Source organism: Mixophyes fleayi, chromosome 3 (assembly GCF_038048845.1).
Source record: "Mixophyes fleayi isolate aMixFle1 chromosome 3, aMixFle1.hap1, whole genome shotgun sequence".
NCBI lineage: Eukaryota > Metazoa > Chordata > Amphibia > Anura > Limnodynastidae > Mixophyes > Mixophyes fleayi.
Genome location: NC_134404.1, coordinates 30,879,748 through 30,894,949, shown reverse-complemented (window position 1 = coordinate 30,894,949; position 15,202 = coordinate 30,879,748). Strand labels below are relative to the sequence as shown.

Genomic DNA, 15,202 nt, shown 5'->3' with positions numbered 1-15,202 from the left:
TGAAATGTTTCTCAGTTGACTGGAGAGAGGACTACCCATACGTTCAGATTCTGTCTGCTGGTTCGGTTGTTTGGGATTTATAGGCCAAAAACTGGTTAATTTCTGATCAAATCGGTTCCAGATGCTCTAAAATGGCTAAAATTCAGTCTTTTGATGAGTGTCGCCCTATTGTTAAAAACCGTGGCCCATATAACAACTGGGCTGTAATGTGTGGCCAGCTTCAGAGATGTATAACAATCCTTATGTCCACAAATGTCAGCCCGTGTGACGAGCTGTGTACAGTCATCTGATACAGAAGTCTGTTGTGAGAAGGGATCTTAAAACAGCAGATTATTTCCTGAATTAACCATCTGTTTACCCATTAAAGGGACAATTCATGGAATGATAAGGAGAACACCAAAAGTCAATAAACTAAGACGCATATTCAAAGACTTTAAACGACCTTCGATCTCTACGCACCAGAAAACTGTACTGCGTCAAGTGAGGTGGTGGGAAAACCCCATTCAGCATTTCACAATCTGTATAATAAGTACACCAAACACCCAAAACATGTGGTGTTATTAATACAAAACTCTACATTTGCATAAATAAATGTATTGGGGGGGGGGGGGATAAAGTCACTCTCAATCACAGGATTTTCATTAATGCAGCATAGACTTCTATGGTGGATATAGGTAAAGGACTTTCTGGGTCAAACGCAGACCTATATACTGCTGAACAAGCCACAAGTTCAGTCACAAAAGTATGTGAGTACAACATAGATATGTGCTTAGAAACTATGAGCTTGCCAACGAACCAGTGCACATCCTGGAATTTTAGCTCTGTGAAAAGTGGTTTTAATCCCCCCCCCCCCCCCCCCAACTAATCATTTTTTAATCATTTCATTGACAATCTGTTGCCTGGTTTTGAATATCTTTTCTATGAAGAAAAAAATATGTTGTTCAAACTGCAGGCTGGTGGTAATTCTGCCATCATAACTACAATATTATACACTACATTGTTCTGAGGTTAATTTTGACCGTTCATCTTCCAGCATGACACAGGTATGATTAACCTACAGCATTGGTCACCCCCCCAAAAAAAAATGGACACAACACTTTTTCTCTGTATTCCTCTTCGCACAAACTGATTGAGTGCTGTCGACTATTATATAAATTATTAGTCATGTTCCCAAAACTCTCTTCATAGTTTTGATTTATCTTTTAACCGTAATAGTACTTAATTTGTAGACAACATTAATGCCATTAAATTGTTGTACAATTTTAATTACAAACAGGACTCTGGGTGACAAAGCTGATTGACAGACATATTTTGAGTGCCAATTGAAAGAGGTTAACAAACGTTGCACTAGATAGATAACTTGAGCACCGATGGTTAATATGGCAGATAAATTAGTGATTGTACTTTCGTACTGAGAAGTTGAGTGCGTTTAGCTGCTCCGAATTGTGGTTCGTAGCAGATGTACAGTTTTATACATTGTATAAGGGCTTGTACACATGGGTGTTGAGAGCATAGGCAAAACCTTGTCCTCCCTTTTAACAGAGTGGTCAAAGCAATTGCACTAATTGGGCTATGTAGTTAATGAACGCTTCCTGAGAGCGTTATACTGTACAGAGCATTAATGCTCACGGATACTGCAGGAAATGTGCAAATGCTTGTCAGAAAGTGTTACGGGTTTGTTTGCCAACAATATTTCTTGGGCTATCGGCGTTAAATCGTATTTACCAGTCTTTTAAGAATGCAAGTTTGAGTGCATAATATTCTCGCCCATGAGTCTGAGCCGTAACTTATTTATATATTCATAGAACCAACCTCTATTATGGTTACGAAAGTGACAGCTGTTTCGCTAATTCTTCCTCCCACCCATGGTTTACATTCTCCCGGGGTGAACCATTTAGCTTCTCGAGTAGCAAGACTTGGTATTTATTTGTAGAAGAAACCATGTTTTCTGAAGGAAGCCCATTCTTTATTTCTGCCGCTCTGACTAAAGAAAAAAAAAAGGGGATATGAGCACGGAGACTGAAGTCTCAAAGGCTTATGGGATAGAATGTGCTCCGTTTAACTTGTATACTTAGACGTTTGAATTGTGTCATTGTTGAAGCCGGCTTTTAGAACTCCAGTGAACAAATAATATTTCCTGTTGTAAACTAAAGGGAAACTCCAAGTTAAAGGCATGTGTGTTATTTAGAGCGTCATCCCTAAAATATTGCCGAGTTGTTAGAGTGATATATTGGGATACGGTTATCTCAGCCTTCTGCTGGGACAGGCCACACGTTAAGAACCAGATATGTAGGGAGCAAAACCGCTGTACAGAAGAACAATATCTGGTGGGTTAAACCTTAGGAGACTTGTAAAGGTGTCACTTGTAAGGTCTGTGTGGTTTGTAAGAAGCATGTCTGGCCTACTTTTGAGGTTCTTTTGACAGCGGACGATAAAAAGAAAAAAACCCTGTGGAGAATGTTTCAGAGAGACAACTACATTACATAGAACACTGGGGTTAACCTCGTGGAAGCCAGACAGACGTCCTTCTCTAGTTCCATGAGCAAAGGAGCATATCGACTAGCAAGAGAGCAAACTTCCTAAGACTGAGAGAGCTAATTCCACTAAAATAAATCTGATCAAAATGCATCCCTCTGGCTTGTGTATTCACATGTATCCTTTGTATTCACACATATACATAAAATATATATATATATATATATATATATATATATATATATATATATATATATATATATATATATATATATATATATATATATATATATATATTGCATATAGCGGACAGGGTGGTGGGACATAACGCTACTTCTCCTACTTCCTTCATTGTAACACTATCGATTTCCATTCAGTTGCATTCCCATTGCATATATAAAATGTACCGTACTTTAAGTCATAAGGATATGTCATAAAAATCACCAGGTAGCTCAGTGACAATATATAGAGACCACACAAGACCAAATGCTGAGTTACGTCTATACCGACCAGAGATCACCTTGTTGACGTAGAGGACCGCATTACATTAGGAAACGTTCCTTTAGAATGTACACGTTTTGCTAACGAGCACTGAAGCAATTACGTCAGAACTGGCCGTATGTACATATACTATTTACGGGAATTTCTACATGTATTAGCATCACTTGTCCTATATATAAATATATAAAATTAGACCTTTTGCAGCAACACAGAGATTAGTACAAGGCGCAAGAACAGTACACAGAGGTATAACCAAGACATTGAGTACACATAGTAAGAAAGTATTTTGGAAACTTAAGTGTATCCTCTTGTTTAAAAACAAAATAAAATTTCTCGTGCTCTGTAGGATGGCTAAATTCATACATTTTTCTACCACACGATGTAACCAGATCTTTACACAACAATCCCGAATCGTGTGAGGAACAGAGTTTACTCTCAAAATAACATCTCTCTCACTTTGACAGGTAACAAAATCCGTTCTCTTTCTCCTCTACATAGCAGAGTCTCTAATATTATGGACCAGAGTTTTCAGTTGTTACATTGATCCCCAGTGTCCCATTATTCTGTAATAGTGTAAGTACGACTTCTCTTTCACCTCTTATTGTTTATGAAGCCGGTTTTGTTTATATCCTAAAAGGATTATCTGTGCTGCGTTAGATTTAATTCTAGCAATGGAAACTCCACATTGACAATTCCTACATGTGCTGCCTTATTAATCTAGATGTTCTTCCCACACAGTGCGACAGAGAGAATATTTCATTTTATTCTGAATAAAAAATAGCAGACTGAAGCCAGCAGAGCTCCCCAGAACAAAGTATATTAAATCATTAAATAACCTCAAAGGAGGAAGGGCATATATAGGCTTTCAGTAAAGTAAAAACAAACGCTAGGCATACACATTCTGTCTGTCTTGTGGCTCAGTGTTTGCAAAACTTCATCCTAACCACTTCTCTGGTGCTGACAAACCAGTAAAGAGATATATTTGTAATAAATGATTCCTAATATGCAGATATTTTAGAGCTGATAAACATAACGAGCCTAAATTTTGTTTAGGGAACTGAAGCAATGTCAAGTACAAAAATCGAAATACAATGTGGAATCTGTATCCGAGAGGGAAACATCTTCAATAAACACACATTTTAAGATGAAACCACAAGATTAATTGTGCTTCAAGCCTTCTGAGCGGCATTGTAACAGCATCAATGGTGGGATTATTTTTGCAGCCAGATTATATTTATTTAATTTATTTATTATTTTTTACTTTTGGTTAGATGCTGATATTTGTATATGTTTAATTATGGAATGTATGCTCTCTGTATATCATTAATGCCTTATTTAATATATCAGTGAGCATAGGAAGGGCAAAAATGAATAAGAAAATTATTTAGCAATTTTATTAGGGACCATTTAATGCAGCTGTTAATGGCAATTGGTGTCCGTGGCTTCGTGTGTGTTTTTTTTTCTTTGCGTCTGAGTGTTGTGTATAGTGATAAAAAGTCCTAAAATACTAAAATTATTGGCAAATATAGTTTGTAAAAAATAACTTAAAATAAATCCTAAAAACTCTAAATATTACAAATGGTTAAATGTTTACCGTAATAAAAAAAAGGTTTACTAAAACGTCATTGCAAAAATGCTAAATTAAATCTAGTGTTGTTCGCAAACAGGATATAAATGCTGAGGATATTTAGTAAGCTTATGTGTTTATATATGTGTTAAATTCACATTTATAGAGTAGTCCTATTTGAGGGATTCCAAAGTTTTGTTTACACGGGTAGCAGCCTTTTAGATTAATACAAATTTGCAGTTACAGGCAGTGTTTTGTTTTTCCAGCTTCAATAAATTATTTGGAGACCACCGATGTTATAAAATTAAAAGCACGTGGGTTCTGAGGCAGAAAATGCTTTTAATTGTTCAGCGCGGCTCAGAGGGGGGTTTTGAAGTTATGAGAGCGCTGTGTGTGACTGAATCTATTCAATAAAAGATTTATTTGGGTCTCTGAGTAACGTGGATGTCACAATATTACTTCCTCCACCTCCTTCTGTTACTAATGTGCTCTCTCTATTGTCACTGATGTCTAGTGTTTATTACTTGTCCCAAAATAATGGAATGGCGCAATAGCGTCTTCTTTCCCCCTGCTTGTGTGGACGTAAACAATGTATTGGTACAAAGAAAACTTAATGTGTAGGAGAATGAGGGTTATATGTGTTTAGGGAAATATTTGCTTTCGACGAAGAAGACAATTTGTTGGCTTGAAATAGGAGACTTGTGGTAGGTAATCACAGCCTTTCTTTATTTAAGACTATTTTGGTAAGATTAGAGTGCCTACCGTTTCCTCTGTAGCAACGTGTCGTAAATGTATTTATAGAGCCCTGACATTAATTTGCTTAAACTTGGATACCCCCCCCCCCCCCTCCTTTGTCTCTTATTCATTATTTGCTCTACTTTCGCTCTGATATTGGGCTACAATCTTGTAAGCTCGCTGTATATTTAGAGGAAGATGTATAAAATTTACGTGAATTCGTCCACAACCGCGTTCTGGCTGTTTACTTATTTGCTGGTTTTATAGGTTTACTTGGAAAACAATTGTGCCGGACGGGCTCCTAATTGTTTCATTTACTGCGACCTATACTGCGAGGATATATATCTTGTTTGGTTACTCTGGCAGTCGCAAAAAATGTGAAAGCTGGTGATTTAATATTTTGATTTCCTGTTTAAATGTACTTAAATTCCACAGAAATCTAACCATTCCAGCCTCGGCTTTTCTTCCCTGAATGTTATCTTATATGCAACCTGTTAAGTGTGGTTCCCAACTTATTTGTTACTCTATTTTGTTGTTCTTCCTGTGTGTAATGTCCTATTAAATGTGTATGTATCAGGGGTGCTGTTGGAGTGAATATCTATTGATATTGCAGCTTGCAACATTTTCTGCTTTATATACACTTTGTCTGCAATGTCCCAGTCCCTTATTTTGTAAAACTACAATATATTGTCATCTTTACGTCTAATACCCTGCAGTGCCGATCTCATGCCCGGAATGGATTGATTTATTGTTCTAATATTCTAATTTATACGATCAATATTTTTATCTTTCAATAAATCAGTTTATTTATTATTAATGTCATGTTGTATATACATGAAGCCTATTTGTGTCTATTGCACAACAAATACTGTAAAAGATCACAGACTGTTGCCACCTGCTAAATAGGCGTAACATTATTTCTGTTATGACGTTAAATAAAGGTCCTAGATGGCTACTGTCTGGGCCTAACTAAAGTGAGCAGCTCCCATGTAAATCTGTGGCTGCTTAGTGGAGAGGACCGATCCATCAGATAGCAATCTGCCTTACAGCAGTAGGCCCAACAATTAGTCCAATTGCTATAAGGAAAATAAACCAAAGGCTCCCATTTAAAAGGCTGACAGGCAGGAAAAATATACACAGGTCAGACAGGGAAAGTCCCACTTTCATCTCACAAGTGGCCTCGTATCCATCCACTAATCTTTGGGTTCATGCGAGATGGAACAATGTGTAAGCATTCATGACATGAGTGTAAGACGGTGCGTGTTTACATACGTATATGTGTGTAATATATATATATATATATATATATATATATATATATATATATATATATATATATATATATATATATATATATATTTATCTGTGTGTATGTGTGTGTTACTATTTATTTAATATCTTGCCTGCTTCTTGGAATGGGTTAAACACGCTCCCATCGCCTCTTTCCCCATGGAAATCCTCTTTTTTCCAGTATATATCAACAGTGCTGCTCAGTGACCCCATAGGAGGTGAATGAATCCTGCATGTTGTGTGATCATTTTAGCCAGCTGAATTTCCCTTAATCTCTTCTGGAAGTTGAAGAAGAAATCTCCCAATACATGTAAACTGTATTTCCTCTTGTAAACAGAGGGATAATGTGGTCTGGCTACTCTCTATGCTTTGATCCATTAATATACATTTTTTTTCTTCCCCTTCCTTTTTGATTTGAATTAAAAACTGGAATTCTACATATATTAAAACATTGATTATTAGTCCCAACTTCTGGTTAGTCACCATGGAACTGCGGTGGTCTAAAGGTCTATCTGATATTGTTACAAACATATACTGTCATGTTACTCTCATAGGGTTCCAAGTGAAACCTAATGAGGACTAAGTCATCCTTAAGAAAACGACAAATAAGTGTTTTGAGTGACAGCAGGGATTAGTCCTAGTTACCCATGCCTCGCTGTGTACTAGTGTTCGGCAAACCCTACACTCAGTATTCAAATGTGCTGCAAGATAACCAATTGAAAAGCAGCAGTAGGAGGGCTGAGAAGTGTCCCTACCACCAGGTATTCATCTCACCAGGAACTAGTGGCATCACGTTTTTATTTAGTAAAAAGCTTCTTTCTTTTAAGAAGGAAAAGGAGAAATATTGACTGCAGGACCAATACAACAAGCCTCTCTCTCGTCATGGACCGGATTCAGAAACTGTTGTAAGTCCTTGTTGGATATAATAAGCTACAGCCCTGTCAAAGGATGATTCAGCTACAATGAGCACAAATCTGTCTCTGTTTCTCATCATGACTTGTAATTCCAGTGGTGTAATAGGGAACAATTCATTATTTTATCATTGTCTTGGTGCTGTGCGTTTTGTGCATTGTGTCTGTGTGTTCTTCACTGTGTCACTTTTGTTATTTAAAGGGACACACACATCTTCATCCTGGCAGCCCCTGTCTATGGGGATTCTATATTTGGATTTTAGGTGCATGCTTCTTCTAAATAAAATGCCTGTTTATCTGTACAGCAGAATAGATTTGATAGGACTACGCAGAGATACGGATGTCGTGCATATTTGTTGGATTTAGTGCTTCTATTTTATTTACACGGCTTTTCTTGCAAACATCTGTGTTTACTACTGTAGAAATGAAGGTCATTTTGGCACAGAGTAGCTGCTACACAGCAGCTACTGGAAGAGGAGTGCTGGGTCTACCACTGAGCATTGCAGGCTGCTGATACAGTCCTGCTATAGTCTGCCCACAGGTACGCTAAGATGTGTATATATAGTAACTGGTTATACCTATAGATGTGTGCAGCGCTGAGCCCATAAGTGGTCTGGCCAAATAGCAGCCCTGCTCACAGCACATCAAATATAGTGATGTGTTTTAGGGCCGCTGCGGTTGAGGTCCTAGTTTTCCTAATTTCCTTTAAACAGTGGGGTGCCTGGAAGTAGGATGGGAATTAAAGTGAGCTGCTTGCTGAAATGATTAGGTGGCTTAATAGACTCTACTCTGTACATAACTTTGCCCTCAGTGAATTTAAATACCTCTCCAGGTGCTTCATTCAGATGACTGCTGTCCCCCCCTCTCAGCATCTATAACAGCATTCGTACTGCAGGTACGTGAACGTATTTCAGATCTTAGTACAGAAGGATTTAAGAGCAGTTCCAATGCAGTGTGTCTTTTTGTTGGTTAGTTTTACATGTCTTGTTTGTGAATTGCCACTTGGGTGCAGGGAGAAGGGTTTTATTTTGGCCCACCATTCTGCAGCCATGCTTAAAGGGTACTGTGCTGTGTGTGACAATGTGTGCCAGTCAGTCATATGCAACCTGTTTTGTTGGGGGGTCATTTTACAAGAAGTGCCATTCATGAAAGATCAGATATAACTACTCACCCCAAAAGAAGTTTTGCTGACATGGTGTCACAGAGCTGAATAGACTGTTAGACGCCATCGATGTCCTCTGCGTTCTCGCTCTCGGGTAAATTTTTGTTTTGTTTTTTTTGTACGTCCCAGTAGCAAAATATCCCTTGAAGCCTCAAACTGCAAACAGAGATTGTGGTTATAACAGGATAGTGGAAGCTTATTGCTGATCTCTATCTTTTGGATTGTTACCTATTACTATCCTGTACCTACTGTAGGCTATAACAAGACTTCCTAATACAGGCACAAGACGTTAACCCTAACCCCCCATGCTTCACCCAAAAAAAAAGAAAGAATGACAGACTCTCATTACTGCATAGAATGTGGTTTAAGAGCACTTACTGACAATGATGGTCTTGAAGACTGGTAGTGACCTGCGGAGATTAACCATTTAAAAACCAGAGGCTCCGTTCTGTCCTCCTGGAGAAAGTTTGGACCGCACTTGTGGTTCTGTGGTTGTTTGTGAGGCGAATGAAGCATTCACACAATCCAAAAAAGCAAAAGCTTTTAAAACTCCTTTTTTCTGCAAGCAACGTTACTGGAGAGGCAGTATCATGTGGTTGATGACATCAGAGCTCTGAAAAGTGGGACAGTCTTAGACTGTGGCTTTCTCCCTCTTTCTTTTTTTTTAATTTTTTTTTTATTTTGACAAAAGGATCGTGGTAAGGCCTTTCCTGGCATCCAGAAGGATATAGCTTTTTAATTTTTCTGACTCATGAGGATTTGGAGAGAGTACAAATTCAGCATGAGCTCAAACTCCTGTACAGCTAAAAAGCATATGGAGCACAGAAGTGATGTGGTACAACATTCTGTTCAGTGATCGACCCTTGCACCATTTTTATTTCCCCCAATTTCATTCTGAGTTTATTATTGTCTCTGGGAAAGCGTTTATAGCTGGCACTAGCGCTGCATAATGTTCTTGAACAAAAACAATGATTTAAATTCATCCACATCTTTTTGGGTATTGCAGCGAACCAAAGTCTGCTTTGGATTTGCCGGAGTTGGGTTTTTTTTGTGTTTTTTTTTTTTTTTTTTTCCTTTTTAGCTTCTTGTCTTCCTTTAACTTTAGAATCTGTAATTCATTGTAAGATTTCTTTTATTTTTTCTTTTTCTTTTTTATACCTTTCATCTTCGTCTGGTTGCTAACTGCTTAGTTTGGTGTGTGTAATTGGCTGTCACAGAAGTGCTAGCCTGGAGATTCCTTTACAGAGTTTAAATCATGTCTGTCTACGTGAGCTAACCCACTTCCAGGCAGACCAAGCACAGTATAAGAGATGTGTTTCTGTTCCCCTGGAAAGGCCATTTACGTTGCTCGTAATCATCACTTCTACTTTATGCTGTTCCTGCATTGTGTATTGTAGTCCAGTCTTCGCAATGACCTTCAAATTAATCATTTGGGATCCAAGCGGAAAATAATTTTTTATTTTTTTTCAATTCAGTTGCTGGCATGTTGCTTGGACCAAGCAAAATACCTATTTAACAATGTTTTTTTTGAATCACGTCTTCTGTATATTAATTTTTAAGTTAAACAAAAAATTTCAATTGAAGTGTGAACTTTAGCTATTGGACACCATGTTTCCAGAGCTCTGATTGGACGGCATCTACATCCTCCATCAATTGCCCATCACACCAGAGAGCTCTAATGTGTCGGTCAATCACAATTCACCTGTCCTTTCTGGCAGGTGATATTGTCCTTTTTATAGAGGTGTCGGTGGGAAGTGTATTAGATGAAAAACAGCAAGGGTCCTGGCCATCATACCTCCTTTTTTATATTTGGGATGGGAGGGGTATGGTGCTATAACTTCTGGTCAGGGCGGAGTCGATTGTGTCCAACGAGGAAACAAAATGAGCATGTGTGCCTGTGTACCTATAGGTTACATACAGTCCAGCTTTTTTTTTATTTCCCAAATGTCTTGCTAAAGGGTAGCCTACAAATGCACAGAGAAAATTGACATCAAGGGTAAATCAAAAGATTGTGGAAGGGTGCGATGGATTTTTTATTATGGTTGTATCACAAAATGGTGTAATGTTGGATGACACAGCTTTGATTTTTGTGGTTTCAAAGATCTCAAAACCATTAAAATATATAATCAACTGCCCCGTATTCTTGTAGCATGCATTGTAGTAGTTGCCAGTTCAAGCTGTGCTGAATGTTTATATAGGCGTTTGATTTATTTACCCCCTTGTGTGGGATGGGTAAACGCTCTACAAAACAAACGGCGAGTTTCCAGCCGGTTTGAAAAGTGAAGATGTTGCCTATAGCAGCCAATCAGATTCTAGCTGTCGTTTTGTAGAATGTACTAAATAAATGACGGCTAAAATCTGATTGGTTGCTATAGGCAACATCTCCACTTTTTCAAACCTGCCGGAAACTCGCTGTTTGACACATTTACCACAAGGTGTATATTCTTACGAGTGTTCCATAGATCCAATCTTTTCAGCCTAATGGGTAAATCGCAGCAGACTGTCATGGCAGTTCCAAATATGTTAAAAACATGAAAATTGGACAGCAAACTCTGTAATTGACAAATCATCGTGTCCACATCGGTTAAAAGGTGGTGTGGTAACAGGTTTGAGCTCTCCGAAAATCCATTGCTATAAGTCTTGTAGGGTTTCTTTCTTTACTTCATATGTAGCTTCCATTAAACTTAAACCACGGGCGTACTCTCATCCCTCCTCTGGTGATTAGCACCATAGCAAGCAATGTGATATTCAGCTCTTTCCATAACACGTGTCTAATTTTATTCAAGCCTAAAATAAAACGACATGTCTGTGTAGTTCTTCTAAACCTGTCCCACCCAAAACCGTTCATTAAGACGTCAATGCCTATCATTCTGTAGAGGTATCTGTTATGTCCAGTGTTGGTCAATTTGATCTACAGCAAATGTCATTGCAGTAGAATGAGCTTTAAAATGAAATGCATAGTGCAAAGATTGAGTGCTTTAGTTTTATACAGGTAATCAGATACTTTTTGGCATGTTGTATATCATTGAGAATTATCTAGAACATAACACGTGATATATATGTGTATATATATTATAAATGAGCATTGTGAATATGCATTGTTACTTTGGGAAAGGGGATGAAGGAAGGTTGAGTATTTCAGGGAAAATTAAAAAATTAAAATCATTTTGCAAATTTTTTTTTATATTTTTTTTTTTGGTTGTGTTTTACAACCTGTTGTGCTGCTGAAGGGTGTACCAACAATTGGAAGGATATTGCTCTCCTTACATACTGTTGAAACGGCATCAATAATGTAGGTAACTGGAATCATAACTCTGTCCTTTACCGAAAACATTCAGGATGTATCCTCGAGGGACAGGTGTTGCCGATAGGTTTTATTCTTCTAGTAATGTCCATATTATTCATTATTTGTACTTGATTATTATTTGTACTTGATTGCAGTTCCTTTTAATTTATAAAATAGGGATCTTTTGCTGTTGTTTGTGCTAAGCATGCCAGCAAGTTACTAGAACTCTTGTGCCTGTTCTAGGTGATTAGACCCCGCTCAGGAACGTTTCTTCCAATGGGTCCCAGTCACTAAATGCCTTAACACACTTACATGCTTGTGACTTCGTGAGTCAATGATCAGTGCTCCCTTTACAGGGGCGTCCGCAGGTGATTTAAAGTGTAATGTGTCATATTAAATAAGCAAGCTGCATATGCTTGTATGTATTTATATATGGTAGTTTACAGCTAGAGCACATATTATATGTGCAAAATAATTTATAGTCTTGCAATGAGCGCCCTGGGATCTGTGGTGACTTCTCTATCGCTATTTAATGTTGTTCTCATCCACGGAATCAGAATGTTTGCTACTTTATTCGTTGACTTTCAAAGCAAATGCATACTGTCAAATTCCAAGCCTTCCAAAATAGCACTTTGTGTTAATTGCATGGTTTCCCTGTGCCCTTAAATTGCATGTTTTATAGTCTACAAGTCTTCAGACCGAGCTCTGAACAAGTCATTTGCAAAACAAAAAATGACTTAAATCAAAATAGTTTTTATTTTTCAGTCACTTGTATTTCTTTAGATGGTTTGTCAAAATGTGCTACTACTTAAACACTAAAGGAATTGTCTGTTCTGTCAAGGTGAGTATATTTCCGTTTATTTGCTGCAGTGTAATGTTGTTCTTATGTCCTGTCTGAATTATTAGGAATAATTGTGTTTTCTCTCTAAACTAATAGTCCTGTGCTATAGCGCTTGCTGTAATCTCCTGGGGGAAAAGGATTTAGGAATGTTCATTTAATTTACATATATAAATGCTGGAGATTTATTTGATAACAAATAGCTTCCTTGTACAATTGTTTTGATAATTTTACAATGAAATACCCTAAATTTTAACATCACATTAAAGTATATTTCAAGTTTGTTTTTGTCAAAATGTCGCGATTTAACAAAAAAAAAATAATGTTTCTGTGCAAGACGGAGTCCTAGAATTGTATATGTAATATCGGATGTGTCTATACTGATGTATAACTCCAGCTACTGGCTGTAGCAGACTGTATTGTGTATATTTTACCTATTCAGTGTTATTCTAGCCTGGTTTTTTTTGTGTGTGTGTATTACCAAGATTAGTACTTTTTTGTTTTCATCCCCCCCCCCCAGAAGGGGTTAATTTAGAATAGCAATTTTATTTGAAAAGCATCATACGATAAACTTGGCTTCTGATAATAAGAACCTACTAATCTTCCGCTGGGAACAAGCCATTATATTCCGTCATCAGGGACTTTAAGCTTTCATGTTGTGTTCGGGCTTGATACATTAGTCAAACGGATTCTGAAACATTTTCCGATCCTAATTCATAATTTTCTTGCAAAAAAGTTGGCCAGGCCTTGGTACCTTAGTCAAATAGATGCCCATGGTGCCCAAAAATAATGCCCTCCTCACCATTATATCTCAAGCAAAATTACTGTATATTCCTTATTGGGGGTTCCAGCCGGTTGGCGATTAAACACGGCATCCGGGCATGGTTCAATCATTCTATTTCTAATATCACGTTGATTTTTATCTACGAAAGTTCATCTGAGTGAAGGAATTGAGGTTCTGAAGGGGAATAAAACCATGACCATTTAGCACTGCAAATGCACTGAAATTCTCTCACCTCCTCTTAGCTGTCTGGATATTAAGATAATAGCTATTCAAATATGATTGTGATATTTTCAAGGTCTATGAATTGGTTTCTGGCTCTTTAGATAAATGGAAACACATGCATGTCTGTTGTGTGTTCTTAACTCCTTTATATCTAACTTTCAGAGCCTATGAAAAGGAAAAGTCTTTGCCTCACTAGAATATGAATAGATTTACTTAGATATTGTTGTATTGCTAATTTTGATCTAATATACTCGACTTATAAAATGCTGATCAACTTTATTTTTTTTTTATTTTTGACCTAGGCGTATTTTTTCCATTATGTGTAAGAGCGTACAGTATATGTGCGAAAAGGTGCATAATGGAGACCTTTATTTCTGAGCTACTGATATGATTTATATTGTCCCCTAGTGAGTTTAGCAGGGAAATTGGTAATTGCTCAAAATACTATTTCTGCAAATTATTATTATTTTTTTTTTTTGTACCAGTGGGGAGAAAAGAGGTTTAGTTCTGTATTTCAGTCTACAGTTCGGTATAGATCTTATGTGTAATATAACAAAGTGTGCTGAATTTGGTTGGGCTGTTCGACGTATAATAAACACACACATGAACTGGGAATCTCTAGGTCAATGATCACCTTACGTACATTACGTCTGCTTTTATATTTCATACTTGTGTCGTTCAGGGGCCTGAGCTATAAATTGTAATGTAATTAGAAAATATTCTATTACTATAGACTATTTATTGTACATCAATATTTTACTTCTTATTGTCTAAAATTACAGCAGTAAATGTGTCTGTTCTCTTTGATATTCTAGATAAATGTGGGTATATATTGGTAAAAGAAGCATTATTTTGTTAATGCCGGCTCCATGAAACCTACGATCAGTGTAAATTAATCGTAATGAATGTGCCCTTTATTGTAGAACTTATAGATCATTGTGGATAGGATCGTATCATTTTAGCTGGATGCATCATTTTATTTTCTTAATACTGGTAAATACCTTCTTGTTGTTGTTCCATATTTTTAAATAAATTATTTATATATATATATATATATATATATATATATATATATATATATATATATATATATATATATATATATATATATATATATATATGTGTATGTGTGTGTGTGTAAATGAGTATGATATGTAATATTAATTAAGTAATTAAGAATAACACCTTTGAAAATTTGTTGAAATAAATGATTTTCTTTCCTTTTTTCATATTTTCACAGCGTGATGATTTATTTAGACTACCCACCAGGACTGAATTCTTTCTTTTTGTCTTTTTCCCATGTTTCTGTTTTTCATTTTCCCTTCTATGACAATACAGGTTTCTGGTTCAGAACATTTAATAATAAAATCATTTTTTATGCTGCGTTTTATTTTTCTGCCTCTGAAATACTTATATGATAACAAAGGAAAG

At 36.8% G+C, this 15,202-nt stretch overlaps 1 protein-coding gene across 6 annotated transcripts in view; it reads left to right on the top strand.

Moving 5' to 3' along the window:
* The window catches only part of SUPT3H (SPT3 homolog, SAGA and STAGA complex component), a 410,193-nt gene that overhangs the window by 37,992 nt on the left and 356,999 nt on the right, over positions 1–15,202 (top strand). The window contains exon 2 of one of the 6 annotated variants that reach the window (XR_012689528.1): positions 12,711–12,768. The exons of the other annotated variants lie outside the window; for them this stretch is intronic. The gene's annotated coding sequence lies outside the window, so the exon portion shown is untranslated. The remainder of the gene's footprint in view (positions 1–12,710; positions 12,769–15,202) is intronic. 6 annotated transcript variants of the gene reach the window in all.